Genomic DNA, 17,856 nt, shown 5'->3' on the forward strand with positions numbered 1-17,856 from the left:
CAGTCGGGATAATGTAAGTACACAACTAAAAAAAATACATAACATAGATATAGTGATTTTTGCTATTTTTAAAGCAAAAAAGTTACATATTGTGCCTTTAACCAAGATTAATAAATTCTGTAGAAGTATTGTTCATTCTTAGTTCATGATGAAAGTGTTATCCATAAATTATTTAAAATGTAATTAAATTGAACAATTTGTTTTATTTTTGGCAAACAAAGTGCTTCACAGCAGGTTTAATGTTTGTATTAAAACATAGATGAATTGTGATAGTGTCATATCCTTAACATTTGAAAACACCACGAACATCAAGCATGCTTGAGTATTTGTAGCAGACAAAACTGCGCTATTCATTCACAGGTACATGCACAAAATGTATTTAAAAAAAATCCATTTATATCACAGGATTCCGTAAATTCTTAGGGCCTTAAATTGATATGTGTGTAAAGATGAATGTTGTGATATTAAGTTTATTTGATGGTGATTGAACGCTGTTGGCTTTGGGCATGAGCAAGAGCAGAATTCATCATTAATGATGAGCGGATGCTAATGCCGAGCTGTTCGGAGCCCTAGGGCCTGCTGGGAATTGGGTGGCCTATTAGCTAAAGCCCTAAGGCTAACAACACCAGACCAAAAGTGCTCTCCATAACCTACATGCACTAACACACTCCTCACACTCACACATACTCTTCACTTCCACTTTCAGACCTCCCTCGGTTAAGCGGACAAGACCGAGGGGCTAAATATTGACCAGAGTTGGACTCACTTAGTGTCAAGGTGTATTGTACTCTATCTGTCAAACTCATTTGGATGATTGTGTCTTGCCCACACTGCTGCCTTATGACCCGTTCCGTGTTGGGGAGAGTGCCTGAAACCTGAAGTAGCGATGGAAAACACACACCTTCCTTCCTTCTGACACATTCACAATATAAGAAAAAGTTGAGCATTAAAGCATAGTAATCCCATAATTGATGTCAGATATGTGCTGGCCCTTTGAGAGGAGCAGTGCATCTCCTCGAGGGTTGAGAGACGATACTGAATGAAAGGTGGAAATGAAAGGAAAGGGGATTGAGTAGAATCTGAGCTGTAACTGTATCCATTTGAAAGAGCATTGTGTTTGAAATTCACTATCCAACCTAGCTGACACAGACATCCTTAAGGCTATAAATGCTTCAAGCCTGTGGCCTGAGTAAGAAAGCAGTACAAAACTGCTGCCCTGATAGAAATTCTGACAGGACTTTGTCCAGCTTGGCCACAAGTCTACAGCAAACATAGCTATTTGTGGATAAATAGACCCTATACATCATACGAATACTGGTTGATCAATTTAGGTAATATCAATTTTATTGTTTGGCCAATGCCAATATTTGGCCCATGCCACCAGACAACAGAGTGGCCGATATAAAGTCTATATATATATTTAATTTAAAGATAGTAAATAAAACATATTCATTTAGACAATATCCGTCAACCACTACATACAACACAATACAATATCACAGAAATGCAAACTCAAAGAAATATTAGAAGGTCAAAAGGTCAAATTTGTTCTACTGTCAGCCCCCATTATATTTATGACTAAACAACACATGGTATTTTGAGGCCCTAGCAACATTACAAAACCATAAAACCATGTAAAACATTTAAAATATTTAGGTAATTCATAGCTTTAATGGATAACTGTGACAGGAAGGTATAAGGGGAGATTGTCAGAAGATTATAGAGATGAAATGGTCTAATTCATTATCTTGACAGCTGGAGATTCAAGTTCCTTTTTAACACAGCACATGTAAATTTTCCAGAATGCAAACACATTTTAAAGAGGTTCTTGAAATCCAATTAAATCAGATACAAGATTACCAAATTACCATTTTTATTAACCTGCAGGTTAGCAGTTTTGTGATTTAAAATTCCTATTAGGAAGACTATTAAAACAGCCTCACCATGAATGTGGAGACAAGGGTCATTTAAAGAGCAGGGAAAAAAACATATGTAACTTCACATTTTCTTTTCAATTCATTATCCACCTCCCTCTTTTAGTTCCATGTCTCCTGGAAGCATAGCAAATGAGACGGATTAGGGTTTAATGAAAGCACTGAGACCAAGCAAAGAGCAGAAGTGAAGGAAATCAATGAGGGCCATCTTAGGGGCCAAGCTTGGAAATGGAACCTGAAATATACCCCACTGCTGAAGCCTACCAACGTTCCTCCTTTTCTTAAACTGAATTTGAACATTTCAGACTTGAAAACCCCTAGGAATCCCCTTCTCCTTTGGCTGTATGTCTGTCTGAGGAGACGGAAAGAAAATATATATCAAAAGAACATTAACCTTTACCACCCATTCAGAGATGAGACCTCAATTAACAGAAGTAAATAATCCTTGTAATTACTTCATGGCCATACTCAGCTGGCATAAAACCTACTAAATGGACCGTTAAAACATAAAATGGGTATCTAATTGAAAAAAAGAGGGCATATGAGACTGTGATGTAGACCAATCCACACAGCTCTTCCTGTGATAAAAAAAAACAAACAAAACAAAAAACATCTATTGATATTTACGTGACACAAAAAGTTGGAAATGATCAGATCAGGGCAAGCCATCAAATGTGTAATAATTTAGCCTAAATGTTGTGACATTTATTAAGCTTATTCATTTAAATTTTTAATTATTTCATTTAAATCTTAAAAAAAAAAACTTAACAAAATGATTGTTTTACTGTTTAGCTGTTCCTATAAATGAAAAGCCTATAAATGGCAGGTTAAGTCTGACGCCACCACATTCCAGTTACAGGAGGAGCGTTCCCTCAAAGACCACACAAGGTATTTCATAGATCTGGCATGCCTCAATCACTACCCTGACCACTCGCTCTGATTCTTTTAATACACCAGCCTCAACAAGCAGTCCAAGGCACGCCTGCCCGTGAACTTGAGTGGGTGCTGGTGAGATGTGGATCCCCCTACACTAGTGGTTCTCAACGGGGGTGGTACCGCCCCCCAGGGGGCATTCAGAGAACAACGGGGGGCGTTGGAAGCAAGATTTTTGAAAGGGGGGCGTTCAGATGTTCACGAGTTTACACCAAAGATCCAGGCAAGACAAGATTAAACATGCAAAACAATTGCCTACAACATTCTAAAATCTGCCAGTTTAATGCGACATGTAAGCTATGTATCGTTTCTTTTGCAGCGACTCTTATTTTTCCAGTCAAAGACCAGCACTAAAGCACTGACTAGAATCCAGCGCTGACAAGAATCAGCATTCACGTGCTCAAAAATGTTTCGCGCTGACAACAATCCGGTGGTGGCTAATCCAGCACTGACTAGAATAACTTCTTCAAACTTTTTCAAACTATCTGGTCAGGCTTTCTCAGGACAACAAAGTTTGTCTCAACAAACTTTTTAATCTGCACGCAGCGGAGGAATGGAAAGTTGACAAGCCATTAAAAAAGTGTTGACTTAAGAACCACTTATATATTTCCAAATATTTTCAATAAATCATGTTCCCATTCACTCCAGCAATGAATTTGAAAATGGATTAAACTAAATTCTATTTATAAGGTAAAACTTTTACATTTTATAGGCATTAACTAATGCCAATGCCTAATGCCAAAATGTTTTCTTTGTTCACCAAGTAATTTACTGGTCAGGCATTATTGTTAACTCGCAAGACTGTAAGGAGAAAATGACAATTTGATGGATAATTTAAATATATTCTGTAATCACATTTTGGTAATGTATTAATTCCGCCGTCACATCTGAGCGCGAAACGCTGCTTGGATAGTTTCAAGATAGTTAAAAATAAATAATAATACAATAATAATTTAATTGTTCATATGTGTTTATTCTTGTCACATACACATGCAGTCTAAGTACCGCAGTCGCTTGGACTTGCATGCCTCAAGCTACAGTAGGTTTAAGCTCGCAGCGTCCGCACAAGCGCAAAAATGAATCATTGCGGTGTGGGCGGTCGTGCACGTTGGTTGCGCAAGACACCATTTCGCTAGGCGGTGTGCATGGCTTTTTTTGTAACAGCGCGCACGGCTCTGCATCCGAAGATGCACGACTTCGAGCCAAATCTGGCCGAGCATGTACGTCTCACCGCACCGGTACCCAGTTTGTGTGCTTAAATTAGTCGCTTACATTTACAAAATGAGCCTATAGCAGACATAAGCCGTTTTATAAATTGTCCATGAAACTTGATGAAATGGTTAAGGGGACAATTACTTGAGTCACCCCCTGTCGTTTCACAGAATAGTACAACGGCGAGCGCGTCGTCCGTTTGGGGAGGTGCGCGTGCAGTCTGCGGAGACTCGCGCTGCGGAGCCAGGCGGAAGTATAAACAAGGCTTCAGGTGCACTACGGCTGAAACTAACGTCTCTGCAACCCACAGTAAAGAAATTAGCAGAAAAACATCAAGCACATCTCAACTTTTCAGAATGCCACAAGTGCACCAACATCGAAAGCTCGGCCGAACAACTGATCATAGCTGTACAGGGCGTGTTTTTATTTCTCATCTCCACAAATATATCTAGTAGTAAAGCTAATGCAAGGGTTAGAAATCAATTAATCCTTTGCTGATAATACTGCGGTATTACTTTGCTGCAGTAAGGGACCTGGATAATGGATAGGGGGCGCTGGCCCAAAAAAGGTTTAGAAGATGTCCTCTGCAGCCCCACTCCAGACCTAGAGCCCAGTCAGCCATACAACATGCCAATCATGGACATTCTACCTGAGACCTCCTCAATGCCAGTGCCAGAGCTGACACTTGAGCACAAGATCGCCCCAGAGCCTGAGCCTAACAGTATATCTGACCAGATGCGTGAGCAGGCAACATTGTCCACACCAGTGGGTGTCGTCGTGGAGTTTGAAAGAATGGATTGGAGACCTGCCCATACTCCCACAGCTGAGGGTGCGCTGAGTCTGGCCTATAAAGTTTTTTGAGGACATTCCCCAAAGTCTCTCACCTGGTCCTGCCCAGCTCTAAGTCTCCTGCATCTCTGCTGGTCCCGCCCAGCTCCAAATCTCCTTCATCTGTGATGGTCCCACCCAGCTTCCCTCTTCCGCCTCCTCTAACTAAACCCCAGATTCCTCAGCCCCACCTTTGCTGGCTCCATTCAGTCCCTTGTCTTCTCCTCTATTATTTACACGCACAGATCTGCTTCAGGCCTTCCAATCTCCAGTTCCGCCTAGGCACGTGGATCCCGTCTCAACCTCAGACTGCCGAGCTTGTCACTCCACATTGGCTCAGCTCCGCCTTATATCCTCCCTGCCTTGGCTCTACCTGGGTCCAACGTCCTTACAGCTACTCTGGGCTCCACCTTGGTCAATCATCACTCTGGCTGCGTCACGGACATCCAGGCCTGGAGGTGGTCACCCACCCTCTTTGAACTCCTCTTTTCCTCCGGCTTAGCCTTGGTCCTTCGCCTCAGTCCTCCGACACCCAGGTTAATAATCTCAGCCGCTCGTCACCACGGCTCCGCCTTGGCCAGCAGGACCTACGGTGTCGCCCGGTCTTCTCGGCTCCGCCTGGGTCTCCGACTCTCCTGGATCCACTACTGGTGGTCGGACAAATGACTCCACCCTGGCTCCACCCACTATCGGTTTCACCGTGGGCCTTCTTCCTGGCTGTGCTCGGGGTCTTCAGCTGTCTCCTCTATCCATCATCTCCACCCTGACTCCTCCTACTATCGGTTCCACAGTGGGCCTTCATCCTGGCCATGCTTGGGGTCTTCAGCTGTCTCCTCTATCCATCATCTCCACCCTGACTCCTCCTACTATCGGTTCCACAGTGGGCCTTCATCCTGGCCATGCTCGGGGTCTTCAGCTGTCTCCTCTATCCATCATCTCCACCCTGGCTCCTCCTACTATCGGTTCCACAGTGGGCCTTCATCCTGACCATGCTCGGGGTCTTCAGCTGTCTCCTCGATCCATCGTCTCCGCCCTAGCACCTGCTTCCCTCCATCCACTCCCCCATGGACTGTTCTGCCCGCCCCTCCTTGGTTATGACACTTACCTTAAATGTGTAATGTGAATAAATAGTGTTCATTAACAGCCATTGTGGTATATGCTAATTTGCTAATTTGAAACAAAATAGTATTCTTTACAGCACAACTTAACGAAAAAACCCTGAAAAAAACAGTCACTAGAGCAAAAAATGTGGCAAATACCACCGGTCTTCCATACACTGTTAACTGTTTTTTCACATAACCTAAATAATGCATTTCGTTTGATAACATCTAAATGAATGTGTGTCATTCAAGTCAAATATAGTATTTAATATGACTAAATTCACCTGAAACCAATTTTTAAATGTCAGGTCAGACAGAAAAAGCTTGTTAAGTTAACAACAGCACATTCACTTTTTACAGTGTATATATATATATATATATATATATATATATATATATATATATATATATATATATATATATATATATTTGTATGTTATAAAATAAAGAATAAGTTTTATTTCTGTTACTGAAGTACTGTGAGCCCCTAAAATCACTGATAAGTCATGCAAGACAATAGAGTATAATAAGAGAAAAAAGGTGTGCCTGTTCCCAATTTCTGTTCATTTGTTGGTCTTAGTTAAGATAATCACATCAGCAGTACCACTTCACCACGATCAAATGATGACAATAGAGAGAGAGGATTTGACACAATTCTCGGAGCCTGAGGAGGACTCTAAATTCAAAGCTTATGCAAATATGTTTGCGGTATTCAATCGAAGACTATTTGAGCTAGGGCAATTCACATGGAGATTGAGGATAAATATGTTTTCATTGTGCTCAGACAGTAATACATTCATTTCCCTTTATTATTTGTAAGAATCACTGGCAATATCCTTCTGAAATAAGTATGACATTAAAGGCCCAGTGGAAAATCAGGATGGAACAAAAAGTCTTTAATTTAGTTGGTGCCAGAAGGCAGAGTAAGGATGAACCAAATGGAGGGATCCTAAAGTTAAAATTGGCCTCCCAAAAGTGTGCCTCTTTTCCCTGAAATGTGAACTTAATGAAATAGATCACATACCCTGTGCATTCATAAAATACAAAATGTAAACACAATATTGATTTGACACAAATGCAAAAGCCTGTTGCCAGACCTTGCTAATCCACCAACAATTCAGAAAGCAATGAATGTTTCAAATTTCTGTCCAACAACCAGGAAAGACCTTCAGCCAGCTTCAAAGTTGCCAGTAACATTGGAAGACATTCATGGACACCAAACTTTCATTTCTTTCTGATGTCTCTTTGTTCAATCTCTCTCTATCTCCCTCTCTCACTTTTTTTCTGCTCTGATATTAACATTTTGCTTGTGGCAAGTGGAGCTAATGTGGATTGGTATTTTCATTATAAGTCACCCCAAAGCCATGCTCAGCTGTATCTGTGGTTTCCAAATTGAGCTGTAAATTTTGAGAGCATCTGACACCCGTGCCCCAGGCTTACATCAGAATACTAACAAGATGACGACGACATTTCCGTCTCCGTAATTTGAGTTGCACCGTATATCAGGTCAAGCCAGAACACCGTCCGCTAGAACACAGCAGAGCGTGGGACAATCCAGACATAACACTCTTTAAGTATCCCAGCCACACCAAAGAGAATAATGAATGAACCTATTTAGACTGGATTTACTGCCACTTTAAAACCTGATCGCTGCGAATTCAGAATAATTCATAAGACTTTTAGTGCCGTTTATCATGTAGCCTAGGCTGTTTCGATGTGAATGGATGCTTTATTTGTAGTTTATCAAATAAACTCCTTATCTGCCAGTGTAATATGCAATATCAATGCATATGCATCAGTTCTGCCTTTAATTAAGGGGCATGTTACCACAGTAGCAAAATGTAATCTTCACTTCACCACAAAGCCTGGAACCATGTGAGAGGGGGTAAGATGAAGTTGAGAAACATTTGGTGAGCAACAAGAAGAAAGGAATGTTACAAAACACAAATTTCCTGTAGCTCAACTTCCAAGAAACACAACTGATTGTAAATTGCTGTCTAATAATGTCTGATATTATGTGTTTGGCAGATGTTTTTATCCAGAGTAGACTAAGATCTTTTTATTTTATTTTTGTTATAATAATAATAATAGTTTCATTCAGCAAGGATGAATTAAATTGAAGAAAAAGTGACAGTAAAACAAAATTCTAAAGTTACAAAAAATCTATTTAAAATAAATGCTGTACTAATAGTAAAATAATAAATATTTTGTATTATTTTATTTATTTATTTATTTGAGCACCAAATCAGCATATTAGAATGATTTTTGAATGATCATGTGATACTGAGGACTAATGGTTGCTGAAAATGTAACTTTGCCATCACATGAATAAATCACATTTTAAAACAGTTCAAAGTTGATCAAAACCTTTTTCAGCATGATTCCCAAAAACACAGATGGGCTTGACAAAAAGCAACAGTAATGGGCCCATGGACTACCGATCTCCACCCAAACACCAAAGCCGTGGCTTCTAGGCATGGTTTAGTCAATGTCCTCTCTTAGCACATGTGAATGCCTACCAATTACATGGTCTACATTTCAACAAGCAAAGCGTTTATTTGCAGAGCCCCACACAGCTGTGACCATGAACCTCTGTTTTTATGACTGAACTAATTTTGTGGTTTGTGCCATTTTGAATTTTTAGAAGACATCGGTTTGTTCAAAACACACAGAGAAGGACAAGTACCAAAACACAAAAAGCACACAGACCATCAACTGAATTTCTTATTGTAATAATGATGTCAGAACATAATGTTAGTTAGATGGATACTTCTATAAAGGCAGTCTGTATAATGTAGTGACAGACACTGGCTGCACATACATTCACACAACTTGTATGAAAATACACTCATACACACACAAACACAAACACAGACACACACACTTCAGGTCCCTGCCTCTGATCTGTCAGGTATGGTTACAGCTATAAAGGGCACATACTCCTGCTGAGAGAGAATTAAGAAGAGAGGAATGAAACTTGAACTTGTGCACACTGTTTGTGTGAGACAGACAGGATCAAATTAGACAACATTATTGCGTTTTTTTTTGGCCAAATGCACAGATAACCCTTTTAAAATGTAAAAGCACTGCTTAAATCAGCTTTGTTACTTCATACAGTGTATATATACATATACATATGACATTACATGATATACAAGATATCATTTTGTGTCATTTGAGAAGTAAATGTTATATTTTGAATTACTATTTCACTACTATTTGTACAAACTCAAATGTTGACTTGAGAAACATCCTGTGAGTCTTACCATCTGCTAGTACAGCTTTCTAGACAGATCAAGAGGTCACCAACAGCATTTAGTAAAAGTGCTTTGCTTGTGAAGGCCTCGTCTTCCTCTCACCATCATGCCTACACCACTCTTTCATCTGCAGTTGTCAAAACACGCAGGGCAATAATGGCCGCGATGAACTGCTTTTCAGTAAACATTAGCAGCAGCTCAGAGTGCGGGACATGCCTGAACTGTCTGTTAAAACTGAGAGAAGGCCCCACTGAACACCTGTGTGTTTTTGTGAGTGTGTGTTTTCATTTGTCTACATGACTGAGAGGTGGAAGGTGATGACATGGTGGAATGGACCGGAGGGCAGCACGCACAAAAACGCACACAAACACACACACACACACACACTCATATGGCCACTAGAAATTCCAGTCACAGTCATGTTACAAAATCACTCTGAGGTCGCGGAAACAAAGAAGAGCCCTTGGGGTGTGTGCATGTGCGTGTGTGTGTTTGTGTGTGTGTGTGTAATGGTTCTCTCAACCAAACCCACCAAAATCCTGCCTGCAATTAAAAAGTGCACCGCTCTGGCACCACAACTAATTTTCTCTCGGTTTCTACAGCTACAAACCAGTAGGGCAATTGTTATTAGTTCTCCATCGGTTTCAATTTGAATGCCTGAGAGCCAATTAAGGCTGCGGCTGATTGAATCCGCCCCAGGACCTTCCCATGCAGGAACCCAAATGAGTTCAGCCTGAGGTGGGGAGGAGTGGAGAGATGGAGGAAGAGGGGCACAGAGGTTAAATAAGAGGAGTTAAACTAGCAAATCCCAAGCACACTGCAGTCAGGAACAATGGTTGGCTGCAGTGCTGATGCAAAGTAAATCAACTATCCCAACTTATTCATTCAGTCCAGCAGCTTCGTTAGGCTCAAATTCCACCAGCAACCTCATGACCTTCTCCAGTCAGGTATTAGCAATACAAATTGCATCAGACTGCTTAATTAGCCAGTGCAATGCACTTAAATGGAAAGAAATTACATTCTTTTGCTTTCTTCTTGCACTTTAGTTCTCTTTTGATTTCACAAGCATGTAGGATTCAAACACAATTGCTCAGTTTTATAGCTACTCTTTATGTTTTCAAAGGTAAGCATCTCAATTATACTACCTCTTTTGCTGCTAAATTCAATGGCAGCATCACATGTATGCTTAAAGAGAAGACAATCCCATAATGCACTGCAACAAATATAAATTTCATTCATTGCCAAAAAGTATAGATAAAAATAGTTCAACAAACAAATATTAACTATTTTTTAATATCTAAAGATGTATTTATTGAAAAATTAATACTAGTCTTCAGCAAGGATGCATTAACTACATCAACAATTATAGTAAAGACATTTATAATTGTATAAATCATGAATAAAAATTTAAGCAGCACAACGGTCTTCAACATTGACAATAATAAGAATTGTTACGTGAACAAATCAGCATTAGATTGATTTCTGAATGATCACGTGACAATGAAGACTGGAGTAATGGCTACTGAAAATGTTTATCTTTGTCATTACAGGAATAAATGACATAAAATATATTCAAATAAAAAAAATTTAAATTGTAATAATATTTAAAAAAAATTATGTTTTTATTATTATTATTATTATTATTATTTTAACCAATAAATTGTGCCTGGGATAGTATGAGACTTTTGCATAAAGAACAGCATAAAAACTTTTGAACTGTAGTGTATTTGAGTGTGCTCATTTCACTAGACTGAGTTCACTAAATATTAGAACACAGCTAATAAAACAAAAACAGACAGTATAGCAAGAAGTCCTCTTGCTAAGAATGTCTGAAGTTCAGCGCATGACATATCCTCTCATCAGTCATCATATTGGAAGAGAAGTGGATGGATGGATTGGACAGAACCATTGTACAAACATCACACACTGCTTTTAGCTAAATGACGAGGCAAGCAGCTACTGGTCTCATCCACATCACAGGATAAGCAGCTTTTCATCTGAATTGAAGTAATGATTAGCATTTTTTCCCCCCAAAGTGGTGGAGACGAGAGAAAAGCGTGCTCACTTTTAAGGAGACACTTGAGAGACAGAGGGAGGGAAAAGTTTTTAAGGGTGTCAGTGGATAAGAACTAGAGGAATTAACCCTAAAGAAAGTTTTAGAGGAAGACCTGGAGATTTATGCCTTGAGTTGAAGAGGATGAGTTTAGGTGCCAACCTCGTAGGTATTCAACCTATTCAAAAACAGCTGCCAAGATGATTAAGACACAGTCCTGAGGAACATCAAAAGCGTGAGTATCAAGCTGACAGTGAATATTATAAAGTTGCTAAAGCGATAATCAAACAGCTGACACTTGACAAGTGACTTCATTATCATTTGATATATAAAATAATACAATAACACTAGAAAAAGCTTTCTTAATCAGTATTTAAATCAGTAATCAATCAATCAATTAAACCTAAACGTCATTAAAAATAAAATAAAAAAATGGTTGCTTGTGAAATTAAGGCTTGTCTTTAGAGAATATATCTTGAGCAAATTATAAATCATTTTCAAATTTTTAAGCATAAATGTATGGAAGAAAACTTATATATATATATATATAAATAAATAAATAAATAATAAAAAAAAAACAAATATATATATATATATATATATATATATATATATATATATATATATATATATATATATATATATATATATATATATAATATTGACTATTTCTCAAGGTTTTATCTTGCAACTTTATTTCTCACAATTGTGACTTTATATCTCAAAGTTTGTCCTCTATTTCCAATTTGTACTTTATAATCTACGATTACCTGTTAAGTTTTAAATGTTTGAAATAACAATTAAATGTATTATTATTTAAAATGAATGCATACAATTTGAAGACTTTTTACAAATTTGTACTGCAAAACTAATTCTACTTTTCCCCTTTTCTTCTTGCTGTAAATACATGCAGATAAACTTACAGAAGACCTAAAAACCAACCACTGCTGTCTGTCTAAAAACCCAAGAATCAAAATGTTTTCCCCAGTCTGGTCAAAGTGCAAGTCTATGACAGCTAAGGAGAAGCGTTTCCCCTCCTCCTCGAGTGGACTCCAATCAATGGGAGCAGAGACCGCTTCAGTAGCCCCTGCCCTCCTTTCTCTTATAATTACACCCCTCTGGATTCACTGAGTACCAGCTAGCCCAGTGCTATTTGCGGTAATTAGTCCAGAATGTAAGCTGTCAACATGCAAACCAACCCAAACCCACCATTCTTCCTCCTGCCAACTCCCTCCTCCCTTCAACACAACAACACACACCTTACCTTAGCTGCTGGAGAACATTAACTTTCTTTCCTCCTTCTTTCTCTCCCTCTCCCTGTCTCTCCTTCGGCTACTCATGTCAAATCTAGGTCTCTCCGAACAAAATCTTAATAATTAACTGGCAAATTTTAACATGATTGCTTGTGACACACCTACTCTGGTAATTATTGCTTTGAGGCCATTTGCTAATGAAATTAATGCATTCGTTGCCCTAACAAATTAGCATAACTCATGCAAATGGCCCACATTTTAGACCCACTTGCTAAGATGGAAAAAGACAAGGGGGGAAAAATGTAAGAAAAAAGCAGTGTCAACAAAATGCAGTGAAATTAAATTGCACATGCATGCAATGAAGAAATTACATTAGCAGAATTGCAAGCGGTTATTTTTTCTATAGCCATAATGGCTAAAAGCTCTTCATTTTAACCACCGGTGAGCACAGTAATGCAATGCTTTAGGATAGCGGCTTATGAGCATATGATTATCATTATCATCATTACAGTCATTGCTGATCTACATGCGCATCTTTCCGAGAGCAAATATTAAATGACCGCCATAATACAGACATTAAAAGGTTATTAGACTGATGCATTAAGTGATCTGAGAGCGGGCGCCGCTGAAACTCCATCAGTGAGTGAGAAGGAAGCTGTCTCCTCTGCACAGACAATGTCTGTCACAGAGCTACTGTATGTCAGCCCACCATGATTTTTAACACACTGACTGGCGTTATTAATATTTGATGACATTACCCCAATGGACACAAAATGAGGGATGTATTTTTGAGTGTATTTTTTGTGTTTTAGTATGTGGGTCAGGTTTTTTCCTGCATTGTAGCAACCTGATGTCCCCAAAAGTATAGTACAACAATGAAATATCATATAGAGTCCAACCTGTTTCAATGTGGAAAAAAAGTCAAGTCACCTTTATTTTTATAGTGCTTTAAATAATACAGATTGTTTCAAAGCAGTTTTATAAACTGAAAAATAATGATTCAATGATGCAAACAGAGTTAAATTTCACTGTTCAGCTGAAGTCAGTTTAGTGTTGATTCAGTTCCGAAGATCGATTGTTAAATTAGTTAATCTATAAAGCAGTTCTGCAAAAAAAAATTATACTGCAACAATAATTATAATATTGTTGAATATTAAGTGTCCCCAACTAAGCAAGCCAGAGGCGACAGTGGCAAGGAACCCAAACTCCATCAGGTGACAGAATGGAGAAAAAAACCTTGGGAGAAACCAGGCTCAGTTGGGGGGCCAGTTCTCCTCTGGTGTGACAGTGTTAAAAAAAGTATTAATAAACATATCTTTAAACTACAGATGCACTAATTGACCGGCCAGGGACCAGAATTATCCACATGATCGCCCCGGACGGTGACAAGCCGGTCAGACTCAAGTCTTTCCGATTCAGATTCCGATCCGGTCCGTTTTGTTGCCAGCGGGACACAGGCGATAACATCAGTCTCCCTCTCTTGAGTGACCCACAACCGCCTTATCTCACTCACTCGTCTCATTCGCTCCAGTTAAATAGTGCTTTTATTATGCATAATTTTACTAACTCCTGCAGGTTTCGTGCTCACACCAAAAGCGTGCGCACCACTGATATAAGTGGAGCGCACAAGCCGCCTCTCAGTCTCAAGCAGTTTGAGTAACAAAGTAATCAAAATGAGTGGCTTACTGCACTTAAAAGGTAAAATTCACACAAAATGATGTCAAAATGTCCATCTTGGCGAGTATTCAGTTTAACAGTCAGTTTTGGAACCTATTAGTTTAGAAAGATAATGCATGTTGTGTATCTGTACAGTATATAGAGTGGTGCAGCCTGGTATGACTTATGTTGTAGGCCAACCGGCAGTTAGCATTACACTGGTTCCCTCAACAAAAACCCAATAGGATTTTTTCCATAGGCTTTTGGATTATCGCAAAATAAAAAAAGTATGTGATCAACAAAAGTTTATGATACTTACAAGTTTTGCCCATCAAGATAATTTTCACAGATAAACACAAATTGTATACATTTTGAAGCCTAAATGCAGTCGCCAGAAATAAAAAGCTAAAAGGTAGGCTATAAACGGACTACACCACGGTCCCACGAATTCATCGTCACCATCTCTAAGCTTCCGACAACTCTTTCAGTTTTTATCTAAAAAACATTTTACCAGAAAGTTTGAGTTAGAATAGTTTATAAGAGTGCGAGTATAAGCATAAAAAGGTTGTAAAAGCGGACTGAGCTTACCTGTTATGCGTTTAATCTCCCTGACTGCCTCTGTAGTCCCATTTAGCCACTTTTTCTAGACATGTACCAGCTTCAAAAAAGGGTAATACTGATGTACTTTATGTTGTATAATAAAATGTGAAAGTGTCATCATGTTGAGATTGTGTTCATCACAGCCATTTAACCAAAAACCCATTAAAAAAAACCCATTGACTTTGGGATGATGCCGGAAGTGCTAAAATGCTAACTTGTTTATGCCTTTTGGCCTACAAAGTGATGTCACACTCTATTGGATCCATGCATAAACCCTTAAAGTGACAGCAGTCATGTTAATAAAAGAACAAAAGACCAAGAAAATCACCTGAGTTCCTGAATGACTGAATAACTTTTGTAACAAATTTTTAACATTAATCTGTATTTAATTTGACACAATTGTATTACTGTCTTTCTACTAGTGAAAGTAGAAATTATTTTAATACAATTTTTGTATATGCTGTCAATTATAGTTCTTTGAAAGAAAATCTGAATCTGCAAAAATCAGTATCGGCAGGTCACACTTACTAAAAAAAAAAAAAAAAACATAATCGAAATCGGCCAAGATTATCGGTATATCTCAACTTTAAACCTATTATCATGTTGTTATGAACTCATGTCACTTTCTTTTTTTTCCAGTGTAACTGGAAAAGTAACTTTTTGTCCACATTATGAGAGTCAATGGTACCCAAAAATTTGAAGCTACAAAATGGACAAAGGTAGCATGAAATGAATCCATATGACCAAATCAAATATTTATCAATGCACACATACACAGACTACATCAAATAACACAAAACTAAAACATCATGACGTTTGGTCATATGACATGCAAGAACAAGTGAACTTTGACATTTTATGTTTTATGGAATATCTGATGAAGTGTTTGTATGCGTGCATTTATGAATGTTTTGATTTGATTTTAAAGTGATTAAATTATAAATGTTTTATCCATTTATCATAATCCTATGGATTAATTTAATGCAATTTTTATATCATTTTTGGAGCTTGAAAGTTTTGGGTCCCATTGATTGATCGAATGAGTTTGGGATAACATGAGGGAGAATAAATGACGACAGAATTTTTATTTTGGGCTGAACCATTCCTTTAGTGAAAATCTAAAAATGCAGAAAGGTTTCCGTGAGGTGCAAAAAAAAATGAATTCAAAGGAAAGTCTCCGCTATAGAACGTTTTGCATGAGTATGTTCAGTTTTCACACACCATAAAACAACAGCAACTGTGTACACGAATACATATGACATATTCTTAAGAGCATGTTGGTAAGGAGTGTTGTTGCATGGAAGGTGAGGAATCGTAGGGATAAGTTGCAGTTTAACAGGATTTTAAATGGGCTAGCATGGATTGGCGGGCTGGAGCTGTGTTCACTCAAGAGAGACAGAAGCGCTGCTACACTTCCCTCTAAATTGTTTTGCTCAGCGTCCTCAGCTTCCCTCTGTTGCCCCGAGGCTCACTGTGGTAACAAAAGCTGAAAATGACTCCCATTTAAACGGTATTGGGTTGCATTACCATGGTCAGGTGGGAGAGTCTGGAAGCCATTATGGAGGTTTGCAGAGGCCACTTGGTGCTGCAAGGCGCACAACTAGACAAAAATAAGAAAAGGCCAGGGAGAGACCTTGAGTCTATATGATCTCTCAAGCTGCATGTACTAGCCAGGAATCTACATTTACATCAGTTCTGGGAAATAGGATAAAATATTTGGATGGATCATGTTGTCCTATTGGGTCCGAAATAAAAAGCACCAAAAAGTAACCTTTTAACGCACTCATCCTTTAATGCTGCAGAATCACAAACCGAATAAAGAGGTTTAACAGTAAAATCCTGATAATCAGATGATGCCCTCAATACTAAACCATGGCAGCTGATATATCCTGCCAGGGAATATGGGAATAATCAATTTTAATATATGTTATACTACAGTTCAGTCAGACATACACAGTGACTTTTTAAATGCTATTGACTCAAAAAAAATACCACTGATTCTTGATACAACTTTACCTGCCTTCATTATCCAATATGAAATGAATCAAATATGTTGTTAACAGAAATTTACTAGTTTCTTTTTTTTTTGTCTCACAATTATGACTATTTTTCTATAAATTATCCCTGTCTCTCTTCCTAAAACATGTTCTCTAAACATATAACTTTTTATAATATAAGAAAAGTAATATTTGTTTAATTGACACCATTACTATGCCCTGGCAGAATGAAAGGGTTAATTACATTTAAATCACAATCATTTAAAAACATCATTTTCATAAATCATAAATGTGGTTTCCTCATTGCTCAATAAAAGTCAAAAAGACAGAAAAGAGATTAGAGATGGAGGAATATGAAGTGAAACAGGCCTGAAAGGGGGAAAGGATTGGTGTTGCCAGTTAGCCTTGAGAGTGGGTTGCTTAGACGTGGAAAAAACAGCCTAAAAAGCACTTAATGTAAGGATTTGATATCAAGATATTTTAAAGAATGAAAAATCCAAGAGATTGGAGTGAAAATGAAAAAAAAAAGAAGACTGTTCCACACAAGAAAAGACAAATCAGACTGTTTATTCTCCGCACGGCGATATGTAAAGTTGAGATGTAGCGTTTGTATGAATACACAGCAAACACCTAAACGCAGTAGGGCGGTTGAACCGCACGTCTAAGCGGAGAACTGACCCTCTGTGTGATGCCACATCAACATCTACCATTTCACACAAATGAGCTCCTGCCGCGCCGGGCAAGATGGCCACGCGGAATTAGCATTGGGAACACATCGGGGAGAAAGCGTGCTAAATTTGAGCCCGCAGACTGAATATGGATTTGGATATTATGTTGTCCGTCTCCCATGCCAAATATTATGACCGTTTATTTTTCCCACAGTGGGTGTCTTGGCATATTATTAATGTAATAAAAACAGGCTTTTATATCCATCGACCAGACCAATGACATGGGGAGAGAGAGAGAGAGAGAGAGAGAGAGAGTGTGAGAGAGAGAGAGAGAGAGAGAGAGAGAGAGAGAGAGAGAGAGAGAG

The 17,856-nt window shown here is 38.5% G+C and overlaps 1 protein-coding gene across 1 annotated transcript in view; it reads right to left on the minus strand.

The window, feature by feature from the left end:
- The window catches only part of LOC311091992 (uncharacterized protein), a 125,390-nt gene that overhangs the window by 73,707 nt on the left and 33,827 nt on the right, over positions 1-17,856 (minus strand). The window lies entirely within an intron of this gene.

This window comes from Abramis brama, assembly GCF_963993115.1.
Source record: "Abramis brama genome assembly, chromosome: 11".
Classification (NCBI taxonomy): Eukaryota; Metazoa; Chordata; class Actinopteri; order Cypriniformes; family Leuciscidae; genus Abramis; species Abramis brama.